Raw genomic sequence first — 16,374 nt, 5'->3', positions numbered from 1 at the left:
TGTGGTGACTCGAACAGTATGCAATACTTGGAGCTGCATTCTTACTAATGTTTTATATAGCTCTGGCATAACCTCCCTTTTCCTCTGGGCTTCAACCAATTAAGGAAAATATCCTGTGTACTTTCCTGACCACTTTAGCTACCTACCCTGCTACCTTCAGTGATCTCTACACGTACATTCGAGGTCCCTTTATTCCTCTGTGATGTGGCCCAAATTTTCAAAATTGAGATGGATAGGAGTCAGTAAAATCCTTGGCTTGTCCGCCTCGGGAGAAAGTGCCGACAAAGATGGGATTTTTATTGTTGGGGCAATGAGGCTGCAGCTGGAGTACTGTGTGCAGTTTTGGTCCCCTTATTTGCGAAAGGATATATTGGCCTTGGAGGGAGTACAGAGAAGGTTCACCAGGCTGATACCGGAGATGAGGGGGTTAGCTTATGAGGAGAGATTGAATAGACTGGGCCTGTACTCGTTAGAGTTTAGAAGGCTGAGGGGGGATCTTATAGAGACTTAGAAGATAATGAAGGGGCTAGATAGGGCAGAGGTAGAGAGACTCTTCCCACTTAGAAAGGAAAACAGAACTAGAGGGCACAGCCTCAAAATAAGGGGGGGCAGTTTAGAACAGAGTTGAGGAGGAACTTCTTTACTCAAAGGAATCTCTGGAATTCTCTGCCCATTGAAGTGGTGGAGGCCACCTCGTTGAATATATTTAAGACACAGGTAGATAGATTTCTGATAGACAAGGGAATTAAGGGTTATGGGGAGAAAGCGGGAAAGTGGAACTGATCCACTTCAGATCAGCCATGATCTTATTGAATGGCGGGGCAGGCTCGAAGGGCTAGATGGCCGACTCCTGCTCCTATTTCTTATGTTCTTATGTTCTTATGAGTGAGGCTGGAGTCAAGGCAGCTGACCTGGGAATAAGGTTGGAGGCAACCCCAAGGGCCGCCGGCTGCTGAAGTGGTCTGCCTTTGCGCCGTGAAATTTGCCCAGTTAAAATAAAAACACAAAGGCTCGCTTGCCCTCATCCCTCCCAGAGTGTTTATGGAGGGATGGAGACACTGTTGCATGAATGGACAAAAACTTGGCAGATGGAATATAATGTAGGAAAGTGTGAGGTTATGCAATTTGATGGGACAAATAAAGGAACTGAATATTATTTAAGTGAAGAAAGACTGCAGAAATCTGCAGCACAGAGGAATTTGGGGGTCCTTATGCATAAAAAGCCAGCATGTTTGTTCAGCAGGTGATAGGGAAGGCAAATGGAACATTGATCTGTATTTCAAAGTGGATGGAGTACAGAATCCCCACAGTATAAGGAGGCCATATGGCCCATCGAGTCTGCACCAACCACAATCCCATCCACGTCTGATTCCCATAAACCCCAATATTTACCCTGCTAATTCCCCTGACAGTAAAGGAGAAATTTAGCATGGCCAATCAATCAACCGAACTCTCACATCTTTGGACTGTGGGAGGAAACTGGAGCACCTGGAGGAAATCCATGCAGACATGGGGAGAATGTGCAAATTCCACACAGACAGTGACATTGACCTGTGGCCAGAATTGAACATGGGTTCCTGGCACTGTGAAGCAGCAGTGCTAACCACTGTGCTACTGTGCTGCCCCTTGCTAGCCTTGCTAAGATTATACAAGGCGCTAGTTAGACCACACCAGGAATACAGTGAACAGTTTTGGTCATCCTATCTAAGGAAAGATGTACTGATACTAGAGCCAGTACTTGGTGCATTTTGTTTTTAGCAAATTGTGGCATTGTGCCCTTCATGGAAGTCCTTAACCTGTTTTACTTAGTTCCGAGTGAATAGTTGCAGGTAATGAAGTTAAGAGAAAAGTAACAGGTCCATTTCATTGATACGCAATATCTCATTAAAAACGAAAATCTCCCATTCTTCCTGTTGAGCTGGCAATTTTCTTTATTCCCCCAGGAACCCCTTGCTACTTGCGTGACCAGATTATGACTGATAAACAAACCAGCACTTTTTTACTTGCAGAAGAGTAAGTATTCTTTCTGCTTGCAACAACATTTCGAATCGGTCACAATTTTGCAGTACATCCAGAACCGGGTAAGCAGGTTAATTTTTGTTCAGCATTACCAATGCCTGCTAAGCAATCATTATGTCTGTATTGTTTGTTAAATTTATTATGTTTAATCTCTTCTCAAAATTCTGGCTGGTCCTCTAACAAAATAAAGCCAGTGGCTCTATAAAGTCATCTGGTCAATAAAGGACTTGTTAGTGTTAATGCATAAAATATAATAGTCAAACATATTATGTGCAAAACAATGCGTATTGAAGCTTTTGCAGCCTGAGTAAAACTAATCCCCCAAATAAATTTTAGCTTAATTATCACAGCACTCTTTTTCTCCTGTACAAGGACCATTAGGGAATAGCTGCAATCCTAGCTTTCATCATGATCTCTAGCAGAATGTTGAAGGCTAAATAGTGCCATTTTTGTGTAAATACCTACTATTGTCTTAGGCAGTGTAGCAATCAGCCTTCAGATCAATCATTTAGATTACTCAACAGCTCTTGATATTTCATCTGTATTCTTACCAGTGCCTGAATTCTACTTTACCCACCTAGATCTCAACCAAGGACTAATTTGGATACACGCTCAAAATTCCATACGGTCCTCACCGATGAGTCCTGCAAATTTAAGTTGCTCCCACCTTGCACTTGCAAAATGTAAAGTTAAAGGGATCTCAGAAGAGCAATAGCTGAGCTTTATTTTTGTCCTAAAATATCTCTGTGATCTCCTCCAGCTTCATCACCTCTCCTAGACCATCTTCCTCTGACTCTGACTTCTTGTACACTGCAACTGCTTGTCCCATGTGGAGACCGTGTCTCCAATCGCCTATGTTCTAATCTCTGGAACGTCCTTAGCTTTCTCACCTCCTTTCCCTCTTCGGGGCAGTACGGTGAAACTGCTGCCTAACAGTGCCAAGGGACCCAAGTCCGATTCCCGGCTTGGGTCACTACCTGTGTGGACTTTGTACTTTCTGCCTGTTTCCTCCATGGGGATTCCTCCGAGTGCTCCAGTTTTCCCCCGCGGTCTAAAAGATGAGCTGGCTAGATGCATTGGCCGTGCTAAATTGTCCCTCAGTGTACTCGAACAGGTGACAGAGTATGGCGACTAGGGGACTTCACAGGAACTTCATTGCAGTGTTAATGTAAGTCTACTTGTAACACTAATAAATAATCTTTAAAATGTTCTCTTCACCTTTTTGCTGACTGAGTGATCATTTCTCACAATCCTTCCCTCACTGACTCACTGTCCATTTCCTACCATGACTTTGTGATACTTTTTATATATTAGTTGATATAAATCCAAGCTGTTACTGCATGTGTTGTATGTGGGAGTGCGGTAGGACAGCCGCAAAATGGACCAGGAGTTGGATATATTGGGTCTCAGCTTCATTCAGAGAACTCCCAAGCCACCTCTGCTCCTGCTTTACATTGTCCCTGATGTGAAAAGATTATGGACTGTTTATGGGAGTTTCCACTTTCCTGGCTTACAGGAAATCACTCTATATGTCTTGTGAGGTAAAATGCACAAACAATCACTTAAATCAGGGAAGCAGCCTGGATCCCTAAAGGTAAATGAAAGGTTAAATTGTATATTTGGAGAGAGAAGTGAAATCAAGAGGTGAAAAGGCAAGATGTGAGTCGTTCATATGAATATACAAACAAGGAACAGGAGTAGGCCATTCAGCCCCTCAAACTCGCTCTGTCATTTAATAAGATAATATCTGCCAGTTGATCTAATAGTAACCTCAAATCTGCATTTTGCCTACACCCAATAGCTGATTACCCCCTTGCTTACTGAGAATCCACCCACCTCTGTTTTCAAAATATTCAAAGTTCCTGCTTCCATAACCTTTTCAGAAAAGGTCAAGAAGGATGAACAGTCAAATGTCGTGGTCCATATCCGTACCAATAACATAGGTAAAAAGAGGGGTGAGATGTTGCAAGCAAGATTCAGGAAGCTAGAAACTAAATTACAAAGCACGACCTGAAAGTGATCTGGGGGGGATTGAAACCTGAGCAGGGAGACACAAAAAAGGGAAACAAAGATAGAAATGAAAGATAGAAAAGTAAAAAGCAAAAGTTGAAGGTGGAGGAAACAAGGCCAACAGCAAACATGGCCACAGTACAAAATAAGATGTGTAAAATTGTTAAAAAGACAAATTTAAGGATACTGTATTTGAATGCACAGAAAATTTGCAATAAAGGTAGACAAGTTACAAGTTAACTAGTTAGTTAAAGCAATTAGTTGCAAATGGGTACAATATATTGTGATTATGGAGACATGGCTGCAGGGTGACCAAGGCTGGGAGCTAAATATCCAAGGATATTCAACATTTAGGAAGGACCAGCATATTCTTGATTAACAAGGGAGTGAAATGTTATTAGGCTACCAATAACTGGTTATAATCAGATCAGCCATGATCTTAGTGAATAGTGGAACAGGCTTGAGATATTGAATGGCTTACTCCCGCTACAGGAGCAGTTCAGAGATTAGGATTTCTGTGGCAAGTAACTCACATACTGATTCTCCAGAGATTGTCTATGAAGCACAAGTCAAGCATGTGATGGAATATTTTCCACCAAAGTTCAACTGGAGTGCTGTTAACAGTTTGGTTGATGTCAAAGCAGACCTATAGCAGCTTCTAGATAAATACGAGAGTCTACCTGAAGAGGCACTGGGCTCAATGAAGTGAGATTAAGTGAAACAGAAAACCTTATCGTCAACCAAAAAGTATCAGAGCAAGAGTGGTGCCAAATGCAATTTGTCCCAAGGTCGAAGGAGCATTAGTACAGCCTGTTAACAACACTGGTATGTTAGAGCCAGTTGCAATGAGTGACTGGGCTATCCCTATTGTACATGTTGTGAAACCAGATGGTTCAGGTCATATTTGTGTTGATTTTAAAACAACTGTTCATCCAGTGCTGTGGGCTGATCATAATCCACTTCCTTTAATTAAAGATTTGTTTGCTGGGTTGCCAGGTGGACAGAAATTCAGCAAGATTAATCTTCCATGAATATATTTACAGATAAACATAGCCACTGAAACTCAACCAATGCTTACCATCGCTACTCACAAAGGTCTTTTTTCATCCGCACAAGTCCTATTCTAAAGGTTGATAGCTCAGATTTCAAATGATTTCTCTGATGTACAATGCTACCTGGATGAAATTCTAATTACAGGGTTCAGTGAACAAGAGTATTCAATAATTTAGAAGCACCAAAGGAACACCTTCAAGAACATGGCTTGCGTATCAAAAAAGAAAAGTGTGACTTTTTCCAGATGTCGATCCAGTATTTGGGTCACATTATTGAGAGTAAAGATCTAGACAAAACACCTAAAAAGGTGGATGCTATTTTGGAAGCACAAGAATAGAATCCCTACAGTACATAAAGAGGCCATTCAGCCCATCAAATCTGCACCGACCACAATCCCACCCAGGCCCTACACCGATATCCCTACATATTTACCCACTAATCCCTCTAACCTACGCATCTCAAGACACTAAGGGGCAATTTTAGCATGGCCAATCAACCTACCCTGCACATCTTTGGATTCTTAGCCCTCTTAGTCCAAAGATGTGCAGGTTAGGTTGATTGGCTTGCTAAAAGAAAATGCTCTTAGTGTTCTGAGGTTAGAGGGATTAGTGGGTAAATATGTAGAGATATGAGGGTAGGGCCCGGGTGGGATTGTGGTCGGTGCAGACTCGATGGGCCAAATGGCCTGTTTTTGTACTGTAGGGTTTCTATGATTTCTATGAAAATACTGTATGAGATGTTAATTAAACATCTTTCAATCATCAGCAAGTGGAACTTGTTAAGTGATAACCTATTCACTGAAGCTCACTTTGGGTTCTGCCAGAGCCACACAGCTCCTGACCTCATTACAGTCTTGGTCCAAACACGGTCAAAAGAGCTGAAAAGCGACGAGGCAAGAGTGATTGCCCTGGACGTCAAAACTGCATTTGACCGAGTATGGCATCAAGGAGCCCTGGCAACACTGGAGTCAATGGGAATCAGAGGAAAATCTCTCCACTGGTTAAAATCATACCTCGCACAAAGAAAGTGTTACAACCAAATGAAGAGAAGTTAACTCACACAACTCTATCCTGCCTCCTTGATTAACCACAATCAGGGGTGGATTTACAATGAATCACATCTAGGCACAGGGCTCCGACCAATGGGAAAGCTAAGGGCCGGCTAGTGTGTTTTGGTGCCAATCAGAGCCTGATAACTCTGCATTTGCTCATTGCCTACCATCAGGCAATGCAGAGCGACATCAGATTCTGGGTTGAGCCCCCTTAGAACAGGAAAACAGACTGGTCTGAACACTGATGAACAAGAGGCAACTAGGTGAGGAGGGAGAGAGGTAGAAGGTCCTGGGTTTTACTTTTGTGAAAAGAAGCACATCCAGCAGGTTTCTCAACCTAGGGCTGAGGGCGGGCCAGCCAGCAACATTGAGGCGAGGCACGAGGTGCTGGGCAAAACCCACAAGCCAAGGTGAGTCAGCCGATCATCAGTCATTGAGCAGTGAAGGCAGCAGGATAGGTGGTGACTCAACCCAGCTAGAGCAGAGGGCAGGCCATTCATTAACAGGGAAGTGTAAGGCAGCGAATCAAGCCTTACCAGAACGAGGAGATGTCGCGCGAGGCAAGAGGCTGCCATGAAAACCCCAGGCGAATTATGTTAATGAGATTGTGAGAATGGGAGAGCGTGAGGGATGGGGGTTGGGAAGCAAAAGTGTGAGTATGTTGGTGGGAGGGATTCCCTCCATAAGGTTAGATGAAGGAATACTTGCTGATCATTGTACAATGTTCAAAACCATTCGTGACGCCTTAGATACTAAAGAGGCCTGTGTCCATAAGCAACAAGACCGTGGCATTCAAATCATAAAGATGCCAGACAAAGACCACCCCCAACAAGAGAATCTAACCATCTCTCCTTGATGTTCAGCAGCATCACCATTACTGAATTCCCCAATCTCAACATTCTGGGACTTACCATTGAGCAGGACATAACTGGTTCCTGCTGTATAACTAGTGTCACCACAAGAGCAGGTCAGAGATTAGGATTTATGTGAAAAGTAACTGACCCCCGCCCCTGCCAAAGACTGTCTACAGAGCATAAATCAGGAATATGATGGCATGTTCTCCACCTGCCTGGATAAGTCCAGCTCCAACAACATTCAAGAAGTTCAACACCATCCAAGAAAAATCAGTCCGCTTGATTGGCACCCCATCCACACCTTGAACATTCGTCCTCTCAAAGGTATTCTCAAAGGAGGCTTCCTGAGTTGCGTGATGCACTGCATCTTGTAGATGGTGCACATTGCTGCTACTGTATACAACACCAGTATACAGTAGCAGCAATGTGCACCATCTACAAGATGCAGTGCATCACGCAACTCAGGAAGTCTCCTTTGAGAATACCTTCAAAACCTGCCAACTCCAACAACTAGACGGGTGGTATAGAATCATTGAATACCTTTAAGGTAGGTAGATTTTTGACCACCAAGGGAGTCAAAAGTTTACCGGATGTCGGTGAGAATGTTGAAGCATCAATCAGGTCAGCCATTATCTTATTGAATGGCAGGGCAGATTTGAGGGGCTTTTTTTCTCTATTCATTCTTGAGATCTGGGTGTCACTGGCTGGACCTAACTGTCTTCCACCGAATGAATTTCAGAGGGCATCTTTATTTTAAAGAGTCAACTACATTGCTGTGGATCTGGAGTCCCATGTAGGCCCGACCAGATAAAGGTGGCAGGTTATCTTCCCTAAAAGGACATTATTGAACCAGTTGGGGCTTTACAATAGTTTTTTCATGGTCATCATTAGACTTTTAATTTCAGATTTTCATTGAATTCAAATTTCACCATGGTGGGATTTGAACCCAGCTCCCCAGAGCATTACCCCTGGGTCTCTGGATTACTAGTCCAGCAACATTATGCCACCACGTCCCCTGAATGGCCTACTCATGCTCTGAATTCATATGTTTGCCTATTCACCCAGATGCTGGAAACATCACCACATGCAAAGTCCCCTCTAAGCCACATGCCATCCTGACTTGGAAATATATCACCATTCCTTCATTGGCACTGCGTCAAAATCCTGGAACTCCCTCCCTAACAGCACTGTGGGTGTACTTACACCGCATGAATTGCAGCTGTCCGAGGTAGCTCACCACCACCTTCTCAAGGACAGTTAGGGATAGGCAATAAATGTTGGTCAAGCCAGTGATGCCTATGTCCCAAGAAAGAATAAATTAACAAAAAAAAAAGCCTTACTTCTATAGCAGGCCTGCCTTAGGTCATGGGAAAACCCAGTGCTGGAAGTGCAAATGTATCCAATTGCAGATATTTTTCACTGTGTCTGGTCCACCTGAAGGCAACAGCGGTGAGGTGGAAGTTTCCATTCAAAATGGACTGATATTTTCTGTTCATATGAAATCTGTACTGCAGCATGCTGTGTGGTGTATTCGCCAGCCCTTTAAAGTCTATTGTGGATACTGTTTCTATTTTGTAGGGTTGGCAACCCCAATGAAAATGGACACAAATCCTCTGGTTTCTACTGCGGCAAAGGATGGAAACTCGAGCGCAAACTGCACCATTCTGAGGAAATACCTAGTCCCACTCATTGCTTTAGATACCTGCCCGCTGATTGACAGAAAGTTGTCGATAATCCTCTCAATCCTCTCTTACATCTTCAGCCCAGCCGGAATCTTCATTGGCCTATTCCAAGTCATTTATATGTTCAGGAGAACAAAAGCCTGGACCATTATCCAAACGTTAAAGCTAAATTTGATATTGGTAAGCCTAATCTCACTACTAGCTTACTTACCATGGACAATGTACGTCAACACTCAGTACAACTGGCAACTAGGAAAAATAATGTGCATTTGTACCAACTTTGCCTATTACTTAGCAGAAACCGCAGAGCTTCTGTTCATCTGTGCTCTAAGCATGTTTACATATAACGCTGCTGTACGATCAATGACCCCCGTAAATCTTCAAACAAAAAGGTCAACAGTGTTTTTAACAATACTGATATGGCTCCTGGCCATCGCAGTGGCTTTTATCGGTGTTTCAAACATATTGTACCTTATCGGGGATGACCAGTTTTACTGCGGTGCAATTGTCATCTCCAACATGACCTCCCTTTCTGGCTTGGGCTCGTTGGTGCACTTATGCATTCTGCAGTTCCTGATACCATTACTGATCGTGATTCCATGTCATGTTAAGATAGTCGCGATGCTGTTTCTGTCTAACAAGAAGAATTCAACAGGAAAAACGAGCAACTGCCTTAAACCACAAGCAGCCGAGATAACTTCCTTCCTCCTCTTCTGGGTGTTTGGTCAATTATTACTCATAGTTTTCTTCATCATCTACCGGACAACAGTCAATTGCAGAAATGTGTGCTTTTGGGCAAAGCTGATCAATAATATCAATGAGGTGGCCCTGTTCCTGTCTGCCTTGAATGTCTGTCTCTGTCCACTGACCTATAAGTTATATATTCGGGTTTTTCAATGCTGCTCTCCCTGAGGTTGCAAGAACAATATAAACGGCTTGTGTTTGCTTGTGCTAGATTCTATGGAAAGACCTTCATCTATTAATGCTGTTTCAGATATTTCTGCCAGTTTATAAAGCCTTCATTGTTTAAGGCACCAATTAAAAATGATGAGATTTGACCAGCCCTTTCAGAGTTAGAGGACATCAGCTGACTCTGTGGTTTGGCACCCAGATTGAGCTGTACTGAGGGAGTTGCTGGCAGAACAATCAAAAGAGACAGTTTCTATTGCTCATGTGCACCATTCACCTGCTTTGACATAATGGTGACATCAGTTGACAAATATCCTACTAATCCAATATAACCTTTCAAATGGATAAATCCAGACCAGAATGCCATGGAATCCTAATGTGCCATCTTTTTAAACTGAAGAGAAAACGTCACTGTCAGGACAAGTCTTTCATGACAGCAGATCAAGAAGGTGGGTTAAGAAAATGCGAAGGTCACAGTTTGAGGGAAAGCAGCTTGGGTAACTATTTCCCTTATCTCCACACCTTTGGAAATCAAAGTTGGAAACTTTCCAAGATTGCCCTAGAATCTCCAACAAGTGAATGTTCATCAGCCAGGCACTGCTGCAATCAAAAACTGTCCATCAAAAATATATCTTCTTATTTTCTTTAAACAGTGTTTAATTCATTCATTATGAACAAAACATTGGACATGGGAGGACATGTAATGGAATATCCAGGAATACATTCAGGGAGATCTGATAACTATTCTTGGGGACAGCAGAAATCCTCTTCCTTCATGACCATTTGGATTGTGGTGTAGAAGAAAACATTCGTTTAGTTAAATTGAAAAATAAATATTGTGATGATACTGTGCCTTAAAGGAATGTATTTGTGTCATGTATCATGTGCAGCATTTCTTTTAGCAGGCACTTCTATGTATCAGTGTCTGTACCCAGCAGCCTATTTTGTTACTACGCAGCATAATTGTTCTTAATTGCTAAAATGTTTGTTTTAATCTGGACTAATGCAATTCTGTTATTTTAATGTTTTTTCCGTGAGGTTTTTCAAAGTTGAGCTTGATTCAGATTTTGATAGGAGAAGTCATGTGACTGGGAAGGGCTAGGCTGACAGAGAGAAAGCCAGCTCACATAGTTTTTGAGATTTGTGGAGAGAAGAAATAGCACTTTTTCTCTCTCTGGATTTGGAAACTGATATCTGCCAGAAAATAGGTGTCCTTCTCTGAAGTTTTGCTGCTTGAAAATAGATCTTTCTCTGCAAGCTGCTGTTTGAGTGTCAAAAGGCAGGTGTCACTCTGAATCTGTCCAGAAGGATTTAAAGATAGAAATATAGCAAGTATGTGAGCATACCTGTTTTTGGTGCTAATTGTTCCTGAAGAAGGATTATGTCTATGGAGATACTGATTAAATTGAAACTATAGGGACAAACAACTGTTAAGAATTACAATTTGTCATGTTTAAATATTTTAATTGATAAAAGTTATGCTAATTCTTTTTGTTCTATTCTAATTGTGTTTTTAAATAAAGTTCATTTCAATAAAAACTATCTGAGTCAGTGGAATCACATGGAGTGAACACATTATACTCACACTAATATCAAAATCAAATAAAGTTGGCGTCTAGGCTAACTTCATATTACATCTTGGAGTTTCTGATCTGGTTCCGAACAATATGCTAATAATATGTTAACAATATATAAATGGAAAGGGCATCACAGAGAGTTAAGTTGGGCTGTGAAGTGCTTATTTTTAGTTGGTCCATAGCCACATATTCAAAATCTGGGTCCAAGATGCATGCATATGCTTCCAATTGTATGTACGCAAGACCTCATAGGAATATGTAATAATTTCACCAAGGCCTGATCTTTTGTCACCAGACGCTGTTTATTTACAATGGTTGAGAACTGTTCATTGACCACAGCATGTAGATGAGACCTGAATCTGAGTCTATTGACTACTGGCCCAAGTGGAGCCACCTGGTTTTAAAACCCCCACTGCTCCTTCCCTACTGGGCAAGCCTCCATTCACCTCTTAATCAATAAGGTCCATGAGGAGATCTATTAATGATCCCCAGTGGCCATCATAAATCCTTCCCTCCTTAAGTCTATTTCTCCCCCCGCACACCACTGGGGGAGGGCTTCTCCGCTGCTTGCCGATTGGCCTGAGGTCGATTGGAGGCAGGACTGGATCAGGGGATGTGATTTCTGTTTTCTCTGTTATAATTCCAGGCCATCCTGAAGTTCCTTATGTGGACTGGGTCTCCTATTGATATTCCATCTTCCCTCCAGGTTTGGGAAACGTTTGCATTATCGTGTTCAAAGCCTTTGTCCCATTAATAATTCTGCTGGGGAAATTCCTGTTGTAGTATGGAGGGGTAGTTCTGTGGTAAAATAAAAGTCATAGCAGTTTGGTCTCTATGAACACCATGGCTGGAATTTTACCGGCACACCCATCCCAGGGCTGGCGAGGCTTGCAGAACGGCATTCTCTGTTGACCTCGGCGAGATCTTATGAGTCTTGGGGGGCAAGGTGGTAGAATTCCAGTATATAGGTTGCTTCTTCATGCTGAGCTTAAAAATCAGCGCCGCTCATTTAGCCAATCCATTCAATAATGGGTGATAGGGTGCTGTCCTAATGTGTTGACTTCATTGAACCCATGAAGGTCTGAAAGTCAGTGCTAAAGGCAGTGCCATTGTAAGAAACCAGGAGTTCAGGTATCTCAGGCATGAAAAAACTTTGTCGTAGTTTCTTAATAGCAACATGGGAAGCGTTGGGGTTCATCCGATGTATCTCCAACCACTAAGAGTGCACATCAACCATGATCAGGAATACGGAGCCTAAAGAAGGATCAGCAAAGTCAACATGCATTCACAGCCAGGGCCAACCAGGCTACTGCTATAGATGTAGGGAGGCTGGGAGGGCGGGCGGGGGGACAGAATTTTGGATTTTCTTGCCATGATCCACACTGTTGAACCAAGTTGGTACTGTCTGCAATAAGACTGGGCCACCAGACATAGCTTCTGGCTAACAATTTTCATCTTTGAAATCCCAAGGTGCCCATGGTGTAATTCCATTCATATCGGAGAATGATGCCAACCTCAATGTCTTTCTTTCACCTTTCTTCATTTCATCTGAGGGCCATCCTCTGAATCACCCATACAAAATTATGTTTTTAATTTTGATAGGATTGGGTCCTTTTGCGTCTAGTCCTTGAATTGCGTAGCAGACACTGGAATGGTGCCTGGAAAACTGAAGCCATCATGACCTCGTCCGCGACAGGTTTTGCAGCCGGACTTCCAGACAACGGCTGACAATTCAGTGCTTCAGTGTTAGCTGTCTGAGTCCCAGCGCAGTGCCATAAGAAGTATTGATAAGCTGCCAGTAACAAGCTCCAAAACTGCATCCAGGTGGAAGCAATGGGGGTATTGCCTCGTCTTCATTAAAAACTTCCAGCAGTGGTTTATGATCAGTCACTGTGAAAAAGCAAGTGCCATAGATGTACAGATGAAAATTTTTAATGCTGAGGACCATCGCTAATCTCTTTTTGTCCATCCAGGAATACATCCACTGTGCATCCGAGGGGGTCCTGGATGTATACTCACTGGGGTCTCTGTCTCATTTCTCCAGTGACGTACCAGTACTGCCCAAATCCCAGTAAGGGGAGGAATTGCATGTCAGTGAAGCCTGCTGACCTGACTCCAAAGGGCAGGCGAGTGTACTAGTATAAGCCTTTGTGCGTATCGTTTGAGTATTATGGAAGGTTTTGAGTCGTAATAACTTTTAACCAAGTCTACTAATTCATTAAAGGTTTTGAAGTCACGGGCATTTGGGTAGGTCAAGCTTTTGATTACACTGAAAGTTGGGACCCCTACATGGTGTCAACTTTCTGTTTCTTATCTCCCTGAATATTGTGGCCTGAAAAAGGTAAGGCATACGATCTGCGTATTGGGCCCTGGCTTCTATGCTTGTATTGTAGGCATCAAGTTTCCCGAAAAGAGGCATATTTCTTACTGGAAGGTTACTTGTCTTGATAGTAAAGATGGTCCAAAGGAAAGAAGAGATTTGCTTTTACTCCTTGTTACCAATGTAATAATCTCACCAAGGCCTGTTTTTCTGTCACCAGTCACCTGTTTATTTATAGTGGTAGTTGAGTGCTGTTCAACAGCTATAGTGAGTAGGTAAGACCCGAGTCAATTGAAAGTTGGCTAAAGTAGAGCCAGCTGGTTTTAAACCCCCTGTTTCCCTTTTAGGCAAACCTCCACTCACCTAATTGGCAAGCTCATAGTCATCGAGGTCCACAGGGGGATCTATTGATGATTCTCTATGGCCATCATAATGGAATACATTTGACAAAATCAATTCCAAACCAATATAAAGCATTAATTCTGTTCTTCGGTGGTATCAAGCAGATTTAAAATGCTCATTTTGCCAGCCATTAGTTATTATAAGTTAAACTGATGCATGCTTTTGAATGGTTCCTATTCCGTGTAGCACATTAGCACCCTCTTGTGGTACTGACTGGATGTTTAGCACTAAATGAACTGATTCAACTGCTGTGCAGACGTAATATGGGCAAATGTTCATTTTTGTGTGGTTCATTTTAATAGCCTGGCCATTATTTATATCCCACATGAAAAGGCACTCAGAGGTAGTTCACTACTTTTCAGCCCATGAAGATTGAATGGGTTGGAGACAACCAGTTTGAACAAGTAAATTGGGGGATTGAGGAGGGTTGTGGCTGGAAAGGAGAGAGAGCCAAGTGTTGTTGATCTTGCAGAATTATCCAAGAGTCCTCAGGAATTAAAAATTAATCTCCATGACACTGCTGCAAGCATCCCAGAGGAAATATCATAGGTGTATTGAAAAATATTGTGTATTTTTTTCCATTTCATTTAAACACCTCTATTTACCAGTTGTAAAAATATTGAAGACAGTTTGTCTAATCATATTTTACACAGAAATTACTTCTGCAGCTGAAAAGAGATACAATGTAGGCTAAGTGAGTGGGCAAAAAAAGACAGATGGAGCAGAACATGGGAAAATGTGAAGTTTTCCAGTTTGGTGGGTTGAATAGAAAAGCAGAACATTATTTAACTGGAGAGAGACAGCAGAATTATACAGTACAGTGAGGTCTTGGAGTCCTCATACACGAATCACAAAAGGTTATCTTACATGTGGTAATGTTGGGGAAAGCATTGAACAGGAAGTCAGAGATGTAGGTGTTAAAGGAACATCTGTGATTATGAGCAATTTTAATCTACATATACATTGGGAGAGTCAGCTTGGCCACAACACAATAGAGGAAGAATTTCTGGAGTGCATATGGGATGGGTTTCTGGACCAATACGTTGAAGAATGAACAAGGGATCACATCAGATTGAACTGGGTGTTGTGCAATGAGAAATGATTAGTTGGCAATCTAGCTGTAAGAGAACCCTTGAGGGCGAGTGACTATAATATGGTAGAATTCTTTGTAAAGGTAGATAATGATGTATTTGATTCTGAGACCAGGGTTCTGAATCTCAGTAAAGGTAACTATGATGATATGAGGCATGAATTGGCCATGGTGGACTGGGAAATCTTACTGAAAGGAAAGATGGCTGAAAGGCAATGGCAGGCATTTAAAAAAGAATAGGTGATCTCCAGAAGTTGTTTATTCTAGAGTGGTAAGAGGATTAGGGCCAAACCATGGATTACAAGGGAAATTAGAAATGGTATCAGATTCAAGGAAGAAGCATACAAATTGGCAAGAAAACGCATTTGGACTGAGAATTGTGGGCAGTTTAAATTTCAGTAATGGAGGACCAAAGGATTGATTAAGAAGAAAAATTAAGTATGGAAGTAAGCTAGCAGGAAATATAAAAACTGACTGTAAAATTTTCTATAGATATGTAAAGAGAAAAAAAGGGAGAATTCACAATGGGGAATACAGAAATGGCTGAGGAATTAAATTTTACTTTGCTTCGATCTTCACAAAGGAAAACATGAATAATGTACCAGAAGTTCTGAGAGAAACATATTTTAGTGAGGAGCGGAAGGAAATCAGCATTAGTAGAGAAATAGTTTTAGGGAAATTGATGGGAATGAAGGTGGATAAATCTCCAGATCCTGATAATCTTCAAGAGTACTTAAGGAAGTGGCCCTAGAAATAGTAGATTCATTTGGTGATTATTTTACAAAATTCTTTGGAATCTGAAATAGTTCCTACAGATTGGAGGGTGGATAATGTAAGCTCACTATTCAGAAAAGGACGTAAAGAGAAAACAGGGAACTATAGACCAATGGTCCTAACATCGGTACTAGAGAAGTTGTTTGAGTCTATTATCAAGGATTTCATAACTTGGCATTTGGAAGGCAATGGTATAATTAGACAAAGTCAGCATGGATTTACTAAAGGGAAATCATGCTTAGTGAATCTATCGGAATATTTTGAGGATGTAACTATTGGAGTTGGCTGAGGAAAACCAGTGGATGATCTACTCCTGCTTCTACTTCCTATGTTTCTCCGGGTGCTCCGGAAGATGTGCTGGTCAATGCATTGGCCATGCTAAAATTTACCCTCAGCGCACCCAAACAGGTGCCGGAGTGTGGTGACATTGGGATTTTCACAGTAACTTCATTGCAGTGTGAATGTAAGCCTACTTGCGACAGTAATAAATAAATAAGGGTCATGGGGGCAGGCTGAAAAGTGAGCTCACAATCACGTCAATCATGGAGAAGGTTTCAGGGGTCAAATGGCCTTCACCCCGATTTTATTTCTTATGTTCTGATGTTTAGAACGACTACCAGTGGTCTGTTCCTA

The sequence above is a fragment of the Carcharhinus amblyrhynchos genome, chromosome 2 (assembly GCF_965287045.1).
Source record: "Carcharhinus amblyrhynchos chromosome 2, sCarAmb.v2.hapA, whole genome shotgun sequence".
NCBI classification, from domain to species: domain Eukaryota; kingdom Metazoa; phylum Chordata; class Chondrichthyes; order Carcharhiniformes; family Carcharhinidae; genus Carcharhinus; species Carcharhinus amblyrhynchos.
This window is presented reverse-complemented; position numbering follows the sequence as displayed.